This window comes from Carettochelys insculpta, chromosome 8, assembly GCF_033958435.1.
Source record: "Carettochelys insculpta isolate YL-2023 chromosome 8, ASM3395843v1, whole genome shotgun sequence".
NCBI lineage: Eukaryota > Metazoa > Chordata > Testudines > Carettochelyidae > Carettochelys > Carettochelys insculpta.
The window spans coordinates 13,702,142-13,716,663 of NC_134144.1; the positions used below are offsets into that span (position 1 = coordinate 13,702,142).

The 14,522-nt window shown below is 38.6% G+C and overlaps 1 protein-coding gene across 6 annotated transcripts in view; it reads left to right on the forward strand.

Annotated features, from left to right (window-relative positions):
- The window catches only part of HYCC2 (hyccin PI4KA lipid kinase complex subunit 2), an 83,785-nt gene that overhangs the window by 1,220 nt on the left and 68,043 nt on the right, over positions 1-14,522 (forward strand). The window contains exon 2 of one of the 6 annotated variants that reach the window (XM_075000633.1): positions 286-332. The exons of the other annotated variants lie outside the window; for them this stretch is intronic. The gene's annotated coding sequence lies outside the window, so the exon portion shown is untranslated. The remainder of the gene's footprint in view (positions 1-285; positions 333-14,522) is intronic. 6 annotated transcript variants of the gene reach the window in all.

The window sequence follows — 14,522 nt, forward strand, 5'->3', positions numbered from 1 at the left end:
TCCACATTTTACTTTGTATGGGCATAAGCCTGGGTTTGTAGCATGATACTGACCAATTTTAAAATGGTCTTACATAGAATCATCTGTTAATATGCACATCTTTAATTTACTTTTGGGTTTCAAACTTTGATTTTGTTGTTAAATTGTATAAGTGGAGAGTGAGGGCTGTTTTTTTAGTAGGAATGACATTATCTTATTATTGTGAAACTGTAGTGGCTAGAAAGCATATTAATCTAGGCTACCTCTACCTAATTTCAGTGGTTAATATTTTTCACTGTGATGTAGGATCCAGGGCATCTTCTTCTGTTCTGTGGATGCAGTATCGGAGCATGGTGAGGCAAACATGTTTGCTTTCTTTGGTTGGGCTTTTCATAAGTTGAAAAGTGAAGGTTTTGAGGCATAAGATGAGGTTCATTTGTCTACCTGGGAAATGCTTTGCTTCCTATGGTGGCTGCTGGGGATTGTTGTGCCTCTCAGGGAGGGAATATTGCAGATAACCCTTAAATGTGTTGTTTTCCAGTGTTGTTTCTTATCTTCCGTTTGAGGGGAAAATTATGAAGATATGTGTCAACTGTTCAAGTGTTTCTTGTGTGCTCCTAAAAATAATAATAATATAAAGTAGTGATAATTATATTCTCTAATCATTTTGTTTTCAGAAAAAAGTATATTATGTTATAAAAATACAAGGTTATTTATATTTAAGATTCTGAACTTGAAAAATAGTTTAATAGTTTAGTTTTTAATATAAAGTCATTGCTTATGTTGACAGAGACATTAGAATAAGAGAGAACACTAGTAATATCAACGTATTCTTAACAAGCATGTGTCTTATTAATTTGAATCCTGGCTTGGTTTCTAGAATTGAAATGTAAGATTCTTTGTGGCAGAACAGCACTTTTATGTAAGTAGAATGTTGTTAGCCCTCACAACCATATCGTATGACATTCTTACCTGAATAGACCTGTAGCGGCAGACTATGGAGCAGAAAATGTAGATACCTTGAGAAGAGCCCAGGCACAATCATCCAACATAATTTATCAACTTCCTACTTTTTTCTAAAATGTGCTCTGGATTATCTACCACAAAGGAAAGGTTAGCATCTCATCTTGTTTAAAAAAAAGTCTTGTGATGCCATTTGTAATTCTCCTGCCAACTGTCTGCAGTTGTCAGACTGAATGGGTTTGAATGCAAGGTTTTTTTTCTGTTCAATGGAGCAGATAGAGGTAGCATGTTGGAAATACTCTCTTCGGCACACACTGCCTCTTGTAAGTTCTTGTGTATAACTATGGTGCTTCACAAACAATAATAAATATGCACCAAAATAAACACTTAAGCAAGAAATGAGGTGGCCAATTTTAAATTGAAGAGCAATTTCCCATTCTTTGCTTTTATGCCCATCTTTTGTACTTGGGGCCCCATGTACTCTGCACAACACTTGAGCAGAATTCAACCTCAGTGTTCGTTTATTCTCTTCCCTCAGAATATCCTTCATTCCTACTGCCTACCTTCCAAAACCTCTGGATCATATTTGAAAATAATAATAGATGTGAAATTCACCAACAATTATTTTCATAAAGGGATTTTTTTTTCCTGCAATCTCTGGGCTGCCTGAGTGGATTCATTGACAGAACTGCTCTCTTCCCCTCCTTCCCCATGTTTAGCATGAACTATGAAAGTAGGATTTTTTAGTTTCAGTAACTCCTTTGGCTGATCCTTGCTGTTTTCAGTCTTGAGGCAGCCTAGCTTGCCACCTGTGCTTTTCGTTTCCTTGCCTTCTCTGACTGCAAGTTCTGTTCCCGGTCTGGTTGCCTGATTCCTCACTACTTGGGTCTATAGAACAGTGCAGGGAATGCACACTGTATTCCAGTTTACTCCTCTTTTGGGGAAATCAGGAGAGCAAGAGTGCAAGCCTGTCCCAGCAAAGCAGGATTACAGGAGATGTGAGGTGATTGCAACAGCATTCACCATTTTGGCTGCAGTCAAGAATCTTGAATTCTGTGGCTTTTTGGTAAATGCCAAATTCTGTAGCTGATATATGGGCTATATTTGGAGGGTTATTTTCAAAACTGCATGCTAAAATTAAATTTCTATTTATTAAAATGAAAATTCTGCAGAAATTAATGGCATTTGTGCAGGAAAGGTTTCTAATTGTCCCAGGGGAGAGTCCACTGTATTTTAGAGAAGAACAAGAGGTCCTGTTACACTTACACTTACAGTCTCATAAAAATGAATTAATGGCTCTAATCTGTCCAGCCTCATTGCTGAGCTCTTGTTTCTTGAAAATTCTGGCCTTTCAACTTGTTTTTCAGAAGACCAAAAAGTAACGTGCAAAGAAGGACACAAGCTGGACAGAATTGTGTTGTCCTGTGCTTGAGTGGTGAGACAACTTGGCCAGTCATGGCAGAGAAGTTAGTTTAGACATTGTCTTAAAGACTGAAAGACAATGTATAGGAAAGGTTGGAGTTAGCATAGAGTGGAACAGTGGAATGGACTGGAAAGAAAAAGGGAAGAGGTTATTCAGCACGCTCCCAGTTCCCTGTATTCTCCCACTTGCTACAGAAAAACTGTCATGATGCTGGAAGCAAAGTGTTCTGGGCATTAGAGAGATCCTATGTGGGAATATTTTGAAAAAAAAAAAATTTCCTGGGTACAAAAATAGAACATATATGTAAGCATTGCAAGAAATTGATGCAGAGCCTAGAAGGAAGGATGAAACATCATAAGGAAAACTACTTATTGGGAGAAAATGATGTAGATAAAGTTGTGGATGTGGCTGAGTGGACCAAATGGTTATTAACTCAAATAATTTCTCTTGCAATGTGTTTTTCTTCAAAACTCTCTCTGTCTTTTAGTTGGTGTGATTTAACAAGTACATTTCCCAAGCTGGCTGTCTTGTTGGTTGTTGCTAGAAAAAAAGGTTTGGTTGAGCTAATCCTATGGCTTGTTTAATTGGTTAACTAGGATTCGACTCTAACACTCAAGTATACAATATAGAAAGTTGCAATAAGAGAAATATAGCGTTGTCAGTTTGAGTATCATTTTATTATTTTATATTATTTTGGAACATGATGGGTCATAGACCGTGATAGCGATGCCATAAATCTAGTCCCAATATTACTTCAGCATAACTCATCTTTTCCAAGGGAACACCGTTATATACTTTCTTCTCAAAAAAACAGAAGTGCTAGTGAGTTCAATGGGGCTTACTCCAAAATTAAATGCTCTTTAAACAGAGACAATCTTTGCTTTTTTGATAACTTGATTTAAATAATTCATTTTTTTTGGTAATGTGTCAGTGATTTAAATTGCCTTGACTTAAACCAATCCACCTGGCAAAAATGGCTAATCCAGATTAATTGGCTGAACACAGAATTCCATGTTGAAATACTGCCATGATGAAATTTGAATTTTGAGATCATCTTCTCTTTAGTTCGAATCCTTGGGCTGTCCTGTCAAATGAGGTGTTAAAAATTCTAGATTATGGCTATGTACACGTATAACTCCTGTGTATCAGGATGACGCACTGCCCCTCAAAGGGCTATTTAGATATAGATTCAATGCAATATAGGCTTATCGCACCCCGTTGAGGGAAAGTATTTTCTAACCAAATTTGAAAAGGTATTAGTCTCCTTTTAATTATTCAGCAGAACAATATTATCTAGCAGACCTAAATTAGCCTGCCAGCCTACTTTCTGTGTGTGGGTCTTTACATGATCAGGTGTGTGAATGTCACCGCATACCTACTATCTGCTTGCTCCATTCTCATGAGCAGCAGGATCCTGGGAAACACAAACAACTTGCTCTTCAAGATTTATGTATACAATCAATATTGGGAGTCATGGTTTTCCAATCCCTTGGGTGGTACATGTCTAATTTTGGAACCATGGGTGTGTAGATATCTGACCTAAAGAGGGTTATTGCTACAGGGAATTAAATGAAAAAAAAAAAACATTGAGTAACTCATATGTCAAATGTTTCCAGTCTTCACAATCAATTATTTTAATTACAGGAAAAGCATCTGTGTTCAGCTGCCATGTTTATGCCATGAGGCAAAGGGTAGTGGATGTTAGTAATACGTACTTACACTATGGCAAAGGTTGTGTTAATTGTATTACTCTGTCTCTCTTATTAGCTTGGAGTTTCCTTTGGAATGTTTTATTTGAGTGCTGGTTTATGTGACAAGCGATTCCTTCCTTTGTGAGGGATGCTGTGCAAGATACTGTGTGTTGCAGCTTGGATTCATAACTATGTTAAAATAGATTAGATATTTGGTGTTAGTCTTACAGATTAAGAATTCAGATATAGAGGTAGTAAGTGTTTTGCTCAAGGACATACCTTGGTTTACAGGCAATAGAAACAAGGGGTAACATCTTAACTGCATTGAAGTCAATGATTCTTTTTACCAATGGCTTTGTTGGAACAGATATTTTGCAGTAGGTCTCCAAGCTCTTATTCTAACTACTAGATATATTGCTTTGTTGAAGGCACATCAAAGTGAATTTCAGTACACGTAAATACTAAATGCTTTTCGTACTATAGCCCTGACTTATGGTACTATGTTGCAGAACAGTAGTATTACAAGCAGTTCCCTAATGTGGCATTTGTTTTATTATGGGAGGAAAAATGTGTTTCCAAACTCTTATTTTAATAAAACTTCTCTAAGGACAACAATGGGAAAAATAAATCCTTGGTGTAAATCAGTGTTCTTCCCTGGAGTAACACCAGAGAGGATTTTTAAACAGCCTTTTAAACAAAATACATCCTCAGTGTAGAAGTTGTATGGAAAATTTGACAAAGGACCAGCAGGATGAAAGCCCGAATCTTTCCGTTGGTTGTAATTGGAAAATTTAACGATTGTATCCTTTTGAGGCTATCTTTCTGTTGGTCCAGAAGCTGATCAAAAAGGAGCAGGGGGAATTTAGATGCATAGTAGAAAATGATCTTTTCAGACTTTTATTCTTGTTTCTTCATAGCTGGAAATCATTTTTATTCAAAACATTTGGGCAGTAGCAGGTTTCTTTTAAATATTTGATTAATATGCTCATTGTGTTTGATTTTTTGAGATGATGACCCAACGATAATCACTGCTTGATTGTAAGTGACCTGTTTTTCAGTATGGTGGGTGGGTTGTAGAAGTTTCTAATTCTTTTATTGTCAAGTTCCTGAAGAGTATTAAACTATTCATGGTAAAGTGCTGTTCTAGAGCAGACCACAAAATAAGATGCCATTAGTAGCATGCTTCATAGTAGCTTCTCTGTCGTCTTGATTTGTACTTCCATAGATAAGCTTATAAAAATCTTTGAAACCATCAAGCTGTGTAAGTGCTGTCGTGTCTGCTCCTTGTTACTTAATCTACAATAAAGCGCAGTAAGGAATCTTGAAATTATCACATGTGAATTTAGGAATGAGAGGAATGGTTTGAATCAGTGTGTTTAGCTGTATTCTTCAGCTGTTTATATGCTGTTTAATTTCATGAGTTTCCTGTGACAGCAGAAGTAACCGCTGTGAGATTGGAAACTCCATGCATGCTTCCTGATTTGTGTCTGTCAGCAAAAAAGCTGCTAGTACCATGGTTGCTGCCTTCTATCTCTGTTATATTTGTGTACCTGCCATGATTTTTTGTCTCATCAGCTTTGACCCCTCAACTTTCTCCACTGTCTTCTGATGCTGGGGAAAGATTTGAAATACTTCATCTGTGAGTTTGTGTGAGGCACTCCATAGTCCCCTTACTGTGCCCGTCTGTAGGGGATGGGATGGCAATTAAAACTTTTAAAATAGTTTATAGCAAGCAGGAATTAAATATGAAACATAGTGTGTTTATATGCCAGCAGGTTAATGAACCTAGGGATCTAAGCACTGGCTGGGAATCCTGCCCTTCCTTACAGTTTCAAATGGAAGGAGAAATTTGGGATGTATTTATGTGCACATAATTGGATTGCATGTAGAGTGTCCATGCAACATGTGCAGCAATTCCATGCTAACACCAGTAACTGCTACCGTTACAGAATTTCTCAAATTCATTTTTTGTTCTTGTTGTGCTTGCTAAGACACTATCTGTGTATATATGAAAGCAGACTTTTTGCGAGAGTACTTTTGCATGCTTTTCTTAACACCACACATGGTACAGGCGTTGAGCTGTATGTTGTGCTTTGTTTTGTTTAATCACCTTGTTTGAGATGGATTGATGTAGATTTTGTCTTTTGTTGGCTCATAAATACCCACTTCTTTGAAACAAATTTAAAGAATAATGTTTGAGTCAACAAAATATCTTTGACTAGCTTTTAATAAAAGCTATCCTAATATGATTACCTATGGAATGATCAAGTGGACATACCTCGTGGTCTAGGAATTGCTGTTCGAACAGGACTTTATACGTTCTGTGTAAGCTGATCTACTTTTGGGTTTTGTTTTTGGTTTTTTAAATTTCTTGTGAGGCTCAGATTGTTAGATTAGCCACAAGTCTGGTGTGGGTTTTACCTAGTTGACTTTCACAGATAGTATGAAAAAGTTAAGGTATTCTCCCTTATTTTCTGTTTCAGTTGAAATATTATGATCTTAGTAGTATATCTATTATCATGACAATCTAATTTTAGCTTTCCAGAGCATCTGTAATTGAACAAACTTTTTGTTTTCTGGAAGGTGATTGGAGTTACTCTAGAAATCCCATTATTCATATTTGTACGCTTAACCATGTGCATACCATTTTGCTAATTTATCTTTTATGTACTTAATTTAAAGCTACAAAGTACAACCTTCGAGTAGTGAATTTGGATACAGTGAAACTTGTTACAAAATAGAACGAATTCTTAAACTGTTGTAAAACTTTTATGGCATACAAATTTCAAATCAGGTTAGGGTTCAGATATCTTTGATAATGATTAGTATTTTGGGGTATAATTGACTAGGGTTTAGTAATTGACTGTTACACTATTGACACAAGGGCTTTGAAGGATTTTTTGCCCTGTCTTTACTGTATTTGACAATGGATCATTGGGTTTTGACCTATGTAAGAGCTTGTCAACTACAAAATTATGTCAACTTAATTTAGGTTGACCTACAGCCTAGGGATACTAACAGTTAAACATTTAACCTAGATGGATGAGGCTTAGTGGTTATGATTAATCGGTGATGGCTGGAGCAGTCCCCCCATCTCCCTCCACCAGCTGTGGGTAGGGGCTTGGTCCAGCCCTGCTGGGCCACTGTGGGTGGCTGCCGTTGCAAGCAGGCTGGAGTGGGCCCTGGAAGAGCGGGTGGCTGGGAAGAGGGAAGGGGTGGGTGGAGCAGCCCTCCTGCTGCAGTCAAAGGCTGCTCCAGCCTGGCCAGAGGGCCCCGACCTGTGGGGCACTGGGAAGAGGAGGTGCTGCATCCCTTGTCCATGGAAGGGGTCAACTCCAGCCCAGCCATCCTCCCAAGCTACTTGTTCAATTGTTGTTTAAACCTATTGTTAAACTGGTTAGATAATTTAATGGGATTTTACATCCCTACTACAGCCATAGGAGTAATTCAATTGGCAGTTGGTGTTCACACTACACTACTTCAGATGGTGGTAGGTATTCTCACATGGAGCCCTTGCACTGAGTGAAGTGAGGCACTGTGAGGTGAATGGGTCTAACAGCTGGTTTCCCATCTGATGTGGGGTTGACAGCCAAGCTGTGAGCCTTGGATCGACCTAACTCTGTTGTGTAGACTGAGGTTTAGAGGGTGCTGGATATAGTGGAGCTAACGTCTAATCCTTTGGTAAATGAATTTTTGAGGTGTTTATGCGAAAACTAGTTAAGAGAGTCTCAATGAATATTAATGGTTTATCTAATCCAATAAGCTTTCAGTTAAATGGCAGAAAGCTTTAGAATTATCTGTTATGTCCTGTTTGGCATGGTTTCCTTGCCAACCGTTCTTTACTTGCTTCTGTGGAAAAGCTTCTTCAGCACTGCTCCTTGTCATAATGCTGAAGTGTTTGGCTAGAACCTTGCCATTCTTGGCCAAAGTACGTTTGAGTGGGTGTGATGATTAACCAAGCCCTTCTCTTTACTGATCATATTATCATGAATCTCATCTGCTAGGGACTGCTGTCTGATGGAATTATTCAATGGTTTTAATCAAACTTATGCTTTGTCCCACTCTGCTAATGCCCGCTTTCTGATTTTGTGTTTAATGGAACATAATATAAGAATTTGCTATCAGTTCAGACATAGGTAAATGCATGTGAATTTTGTATTTTCAGAGGCACAGTTCTGTTGCCATTGAAGCCAGTGGGCATTTTCATAGTGACATAACTGTTTCGGGGCAGGGAGGGGACAGGTGGGCAGGCCTTCAGTAATCAACTTGCTTTCTCCTTTTTGTTAACTGGGAAATTACACTTTGAATTCGGTAATAATTGCAGTTGAAGAAAAGAATATGCTTTGAGGCAGTTTTCAGATGCACCTTCAAAAGACCAAGTCTTAGCAATGAGCAAATATATTTTCCTGTGCTGCCTCGTTTTCTGAAGTTTTCCAGCAGTAATTATCATTTTATTACTGCCTCTATGTAATACTGAGGCATTCTCCCTTAGAATACTTCATGTTCATTTTTCATAGGCTGCTGTACATTGGAGATGCTCATCTTTTATCTTCTTATTTGAAGTCTGTTGGATCTTACAACTTTCTGAAATTCTTGCAAGTTTAGCTATTTGTAAATGTGCATGAGTAGAACATATATATGCTCACAAGACCATAATGGAAAATAAAACCCTATTTATGGCCTCCTTTCTTTTGTAGTGAAAGAATGAGATGCCATCTATGAGGTTGAAATCTTATATCTCCATTTTAATCATTGAAATGAAGCACACTACTGACTGCAACACCAGTGGTCAAAGTATAGTTATAGATGTACACAAAATGCCTGGCTCTACGTCTGAAGGAGTGGGTTTGCTCTAGGAAGGCTCGTCACCTAATAATTTCGTTGTCTTTGAAGTGCTATGTGACTGCTTTTTTGTTCTGTTGGCTCTACCTAGTATGCAGAAAGGTAGGAATAAAGTATTTTAAAAATTACAAAAGCAGAGACGATATAATCAACAAATCTGGCATAGCTATCAGACTTTGTCTGCTGAACATTAGTAAATAAATCAAATTAGGAGAGTCAGATCTTCCCATTAGGGTTGTCAGCTCTCCAGGAGAGCCCTGGACCCTCGAGGAATTAAAGGCTTTTCTTTCATTATAGATTGTCATGCAACAATCTCCAGGAATACAGCCAACCAGCATTTTCAACCCTAGTTCACATATGTGATCGACCACATCTTTCCAGAAATTACCTGATGATGGACAAATCCACAATATGCACGACAGCAACCTCTCACATGTTTTCCACCTTAAAGAGCAGGGGAATTTTGAAAGGTTGCCAGGATGAGAGGTGTGAATAATTATATGAATCCATTTTTGCCCTTGGAAAAAACCCTCCAAAACTTCCTTCTCACCATACCTCCTCCACCACCTCCTCCCCTTCCAAAGTTCCATAGCCACTTTGTGGGGTTGTTGCCTCCTATCATCACACTGTGTAGGAAAGCAAGACAATGGAGCATTCAGAAAGGCTGGACAAAGCAAACTGGGACACAGACCTCTGTTTAAAGCCCTTATTAAGTGCTTTTGAAAAGAATAGACAGCCCCTGGAAGTTACAGGAATTACTGAGATATGAACTAATGGAGAATGTGTAATGCCACAAATGTTGTCTAGACATCCAGGATGATTTTGCTAGATAAAAAGATGGAACAGAAAAAACAGAATTGTGTTTCCATCTCAAGTGGATAGAATGTAGGGAATTTACTGAAAGGGGTTCTTTTGACTGAAAAACACTTCGTTGTGACACCTTTTCACTCGTTTTTACCTTTCTGAAATATTCACCTCATGGGCCGTGTGTGGCCTCTCCCATTCACTTTTGAAAAAAGTTTGTGAGAAATCTTTTCAGACATTTTTGAGTTAAATAACAGTCCATCTTAAAACAATTGTAAACATTCATATGAAGAGGGCTGTGTCAAAAATGGCTGGAGTTGCAAAATTAAAACTTGATCATAAGGATATTAAGAATTTGTGCCTTTGCTTGGAAAAACATATTTTATTCTACTTAGTTAAGAGCAATGTAATTTAAGCATGTGTAGTATATTTTCTTACCCTGCTATTAAGCTTGAGTAGAAGGTATGGAACTGTGAAAGCTAGGGGCATTGTTTAGATGTGTATGCAGTTCTGGAAGTCCACATTTACTGTAAATGGTATGAAAGTGCATGTTATTGGTGATGGAGACTGTGACTTATAGAACTTTGGTACTCTTGCCTTCAAAGCATACAATGGTCAGTGGAGAAGAAAAAATTCCACCATTACTGATTTAGAAACCTACATTTTGCTTGGGATCACTTAAAAAAACTTTGAAGGCTGTGCAGTGCATTGTTAGAAAATGTACTTGATAATTCTAACCTCAAGAAAACAAGTAATAATTCATTGTTAATTGTTCATTTGTCCTCCTGAATCAAATTAAACACAAGTTAAAGGGGGTACAACTCCTTTGATGACATGAGAGCCGTTCCCACTAAAAGTAATGGTGAATTTGACACGCAGTATCTGTGTTTTTCTCCATCTGCATCTTAATTAAAATTGAGTGCAGTCAGCTTTCTCTTATTTACTTGGATAGATGAAGGACCCAGTTGCCTAATTTTTTGAGTTAACATTTAGTTTTCAAGTACATCACTTCAAATTGTGTAATTTGACTGAGTTACCAAATGTGTATATTAAAATATTATTATTAGGAAAAACTGTAAAATGGACCACTTTGCTTTAAAATATTAATTGATTGGGTTTTTCCCATTCTGCAACTGTCCAGTTTCTATCCTGTTGTAATATTGGTTTAACCTCAGAAGAATAACTTTACACTGTGAACCATATACCTCATGGTTAACTAGTCAATGGTGACGTTTAATAATTAAACTGGTATTAAAACAAGGGAAGTGGTTTAACTTTTCACAGTAATGCATTATTGATAGTGACACAATTATTTTACAACAAAGGTAGCAGATGCTGGCAGCTGGGAGGCCGGAAGTGCTAATTTTAATTTGAAATTTTATTTTCAGAAATCAGAGGAGGTTCTGATCATGTGTGTTGACTAAAATGCATAATGCTTTTTTGAGAAATGCAATGTTGTTTTCTTTTTTTCCCTCCTGTATAGGACCAGATCCTGCAAGCAAAACTCATGTGACTTTACACCCTGGAGTCATCCAACTTAATTTAGTAGGGTTACTCAAGAGCATAAATCTTTGCAGGATTAGACACATTAGTCACTAGAGGGGAACATATGGATATTAAATTTTAAAGGAACTTCTGGATCTCTGGTTTGTTACAGTCAAGCAGGCATTGCACAGAGCTAATGTGGTCAGAAGTTCTTGGATGATTATTACTCCAATGAACTCAGGCCAATCTCAATATTGTTATACAGTAGCTTGAACAAGAAAAAAGCAGTCAAGTAGCACTTTAAAGATTAACAAAATAGTTTATTAGGTGAGCTTTCGTGGAACAGACCCACTTCTTCAGACCATAGCCAGACCAGAACAGACTCAATATTTAAGGCATAGAGAACCCAAAACAGTAATCAAAGTTGACAAATCAGAAAAAAATGATCAAGGTGAGCAAATCAGAGAGCAGAGGGGCGGGGGAAGTCAAGAATTAGATTAAGCCAAGTGTGCCAAAGAGCCCCTATAATGTCCCAGAAAATTTGCATCCCGGTTCAAACCACGTGTTAATGTGTTGAATTTGAATATGAAAGAGAATTCAGCAGTTTCTTTTTCCACAGCAGACTGAAAATTCTTCTTCAATAAGATGCAAACTCTTAAGTCATTAACAGAATGGCCCACTCTATTAAAATGTAGACTAATTGGTTTGTGGATGAGGAATGTTTTGATGTCTGTTTTGTGCCCATTAACTCTTTGTCTGAGAGAGTTTGAAGTCTGTCCAATATACAAAGCATCTGGGCATTGTTGGCACATGATGGCATATATGATGTTAGTTGAGGAACATGAGAATGTGCCCATGATTCTGTGACTAACCTGGTTAGGTCCAGTGATGGTGTCGCCAGAATAGATATGTGGACAAAGCTGGCAGTGGGCTTTGTTGCAAGAAAAAGTCCCAGGACTGGTGTTCCTGCGGTATAGGCTGTGGCTATCGGTTAGAATCCTCAAAAGGTTGGCAGGTTGTCTGTAGGAGAGAAGAGGCCTGTCACCTAGGGCCTTCTGGAGTGTGGCATCCTGATTAACCTACAACCTGATTGACCTACAACCTATCCTTAATCAGGATGCCACGCTCCAGAAGGCCCGAGGTGACAGGCCTGTTCTCTCCTACAGACAACCTCCCAACTTTATGAGGATTCTCACCAATTGAATGTTCTTTGCAGCCTCTTCCTAGCTACTTATAGGTATTCAAAATATTGTGGGTAATTTTTAAAGCTCCAAATGTTTTGTGCTACAGTAACCTAAGAGTTACCTAAGTAACCTTTCATCCCTACTGTGATAGGCTTGATCTGCACTAGGGTAGAAAGTTGATTTCCGATTCGCAATTCTAGCTACACCATTAGCATAGCTAGAATCGACATATCAGAATCGACTTTCTTACCTAGTGTAGATTGTGGCTCTTCAGGCTTGCACCAACGTACTCCAGGCAATCACATGGAGTACGGGGGTCAATGGCCGAGTGCAGAGAGATCGATTTTGCTGTGTCTTAACACACATGGCGAAATCAAACTCTGGAAGATCGACCATACCGCAGTTGATCATCAGGTAAGTGTAGATTCACCCCTAGTTAAGATTGAGTGGGGAGATTTTGCTGTTGGTTCTTGGGCCTTAAAATGCTGTAGCTGCTCGCAGACCTTTCTCGGTTCAGGGTCAGTGGAATGGGCTTCTGACTTATCTAAACGCTGTTCTTAATTTGTTTGGAATATGCTTCATATTTGTTGTTCTTATGGTTCTCGTTCTCGACAGAACAACAGTGGTTTCAGTGCAACCCACGTTGAATAGGTAATATAACTTGTATTGAACTGACAAGTCTTGAGTGCTGTAGTTTTTTTTATATTTTACTGTACTGTGATTTTTCTAGGAAGGGTTGCTACTAGCACCTCCCATTAAGGTTGCCTAACTCTTTACTTAATAAGACCCTGTTTTTTAGTTTCTTATTACTTATGTTCTTATACATTTGCCAGATTTCAGCCATTTAGGCTGAAATGTTCCATCCTGGGTATCTGATTGGTATCAAGATCATCTGATCTTGCTCTGTTTTGGCACAACTGGTTTAGCCATTTTTAAACATGAAATCAGAGGAAAGGTATTGTTTTGACTATATTTAAACAAAAATTACAGCTGTTTCATTGCACGCCTCTCGTACCCCTCTACCTTTGAACAATAGATATGGAAATTGGCAAGGGAGCACCTAGTATAAGGGATCTGCCTTTTGCTGTTCCTTTGAAAATCTGTCCAGAATTGGCCAAAAAAAGGCTTAGTTTGCATAAGCTTAGTAGTGGTTTGTTTGGCAGCATTATCACTGAGAGTGCTCCATCCTCACGTAGGTCCTGTATACTGACCAAGCTGTGTATGCAGCATACTCTCAGAATTACTGAGAGTATTCTTAGTGTGACTGGATGGCAGGTTTGAAAAATTGGGATAGGGTGTGTGTGTGGAGTTTGTGTGGGGGGTGAAAAGGTTCTAGAAGAGACAAAAGCTCTAATAGAAGGATGTTCCTGATAATATTGGGACATCTGGTCACCCTGTTTGTGTTCTGTCACAGAACTTTATATCAAAACAAAAAAGCAAGTCAAGTAGCACTTTAAAGACTAACAAAATAGTTTATTAGGTGAGCTTTCGTGGGACAGACCCACTTCTTCAGACCGTAGCCAGACTAGAACAGACTCAATATTTAAGGCACAGAGAACCAAAAGCAGTAATCAAGGAGGACAAATCAGAAATAAATGATTAAGGTGAGCAAATCAGAGAGTAGAGGGATAGAAGGGTTGCGGGGAAGGTCAAGAATTAGATTAAGCTAGGTATGCAAACAAGCCATATGTATCGGAGGGCTAGCCGTGTTAGTCTGGATCTGTGACAGCAACGAAGGGTCCTGTGGCACCTTATAAACTAACAGAAAAGTTTTGAGCGTGAGCTTTCGTGAGCAGCATCTGATGAAGTGAGTCTGTGCTCACGTAAGCCGTATGTAGGTTTTCCTCTGGGCTGCTACAATGTCAGCAACAGGAATTGAGGGAAGGAAACTCTCTCCTGTGCTCTGAGTGCCCTCTCTCACTGATGATGCCAAAGCACTATGGAATGGGGACTGGCACGAGCTTGGGGGAGGAAACTGGGCAAAGTCGGAGAAGATGGGAGGGAGGGCCTGTGTCCAATGAAGCCCATGTCCTCCAGACACTGTAACTGAAGCCAAGGATTCCTGAGTCTTTACATTCCTATGTTAGCAAATATCTGTGAAAGCCACTGGCAAAAATTTCACCCATCCTCTCTCCCATCCCCTTCACCCAT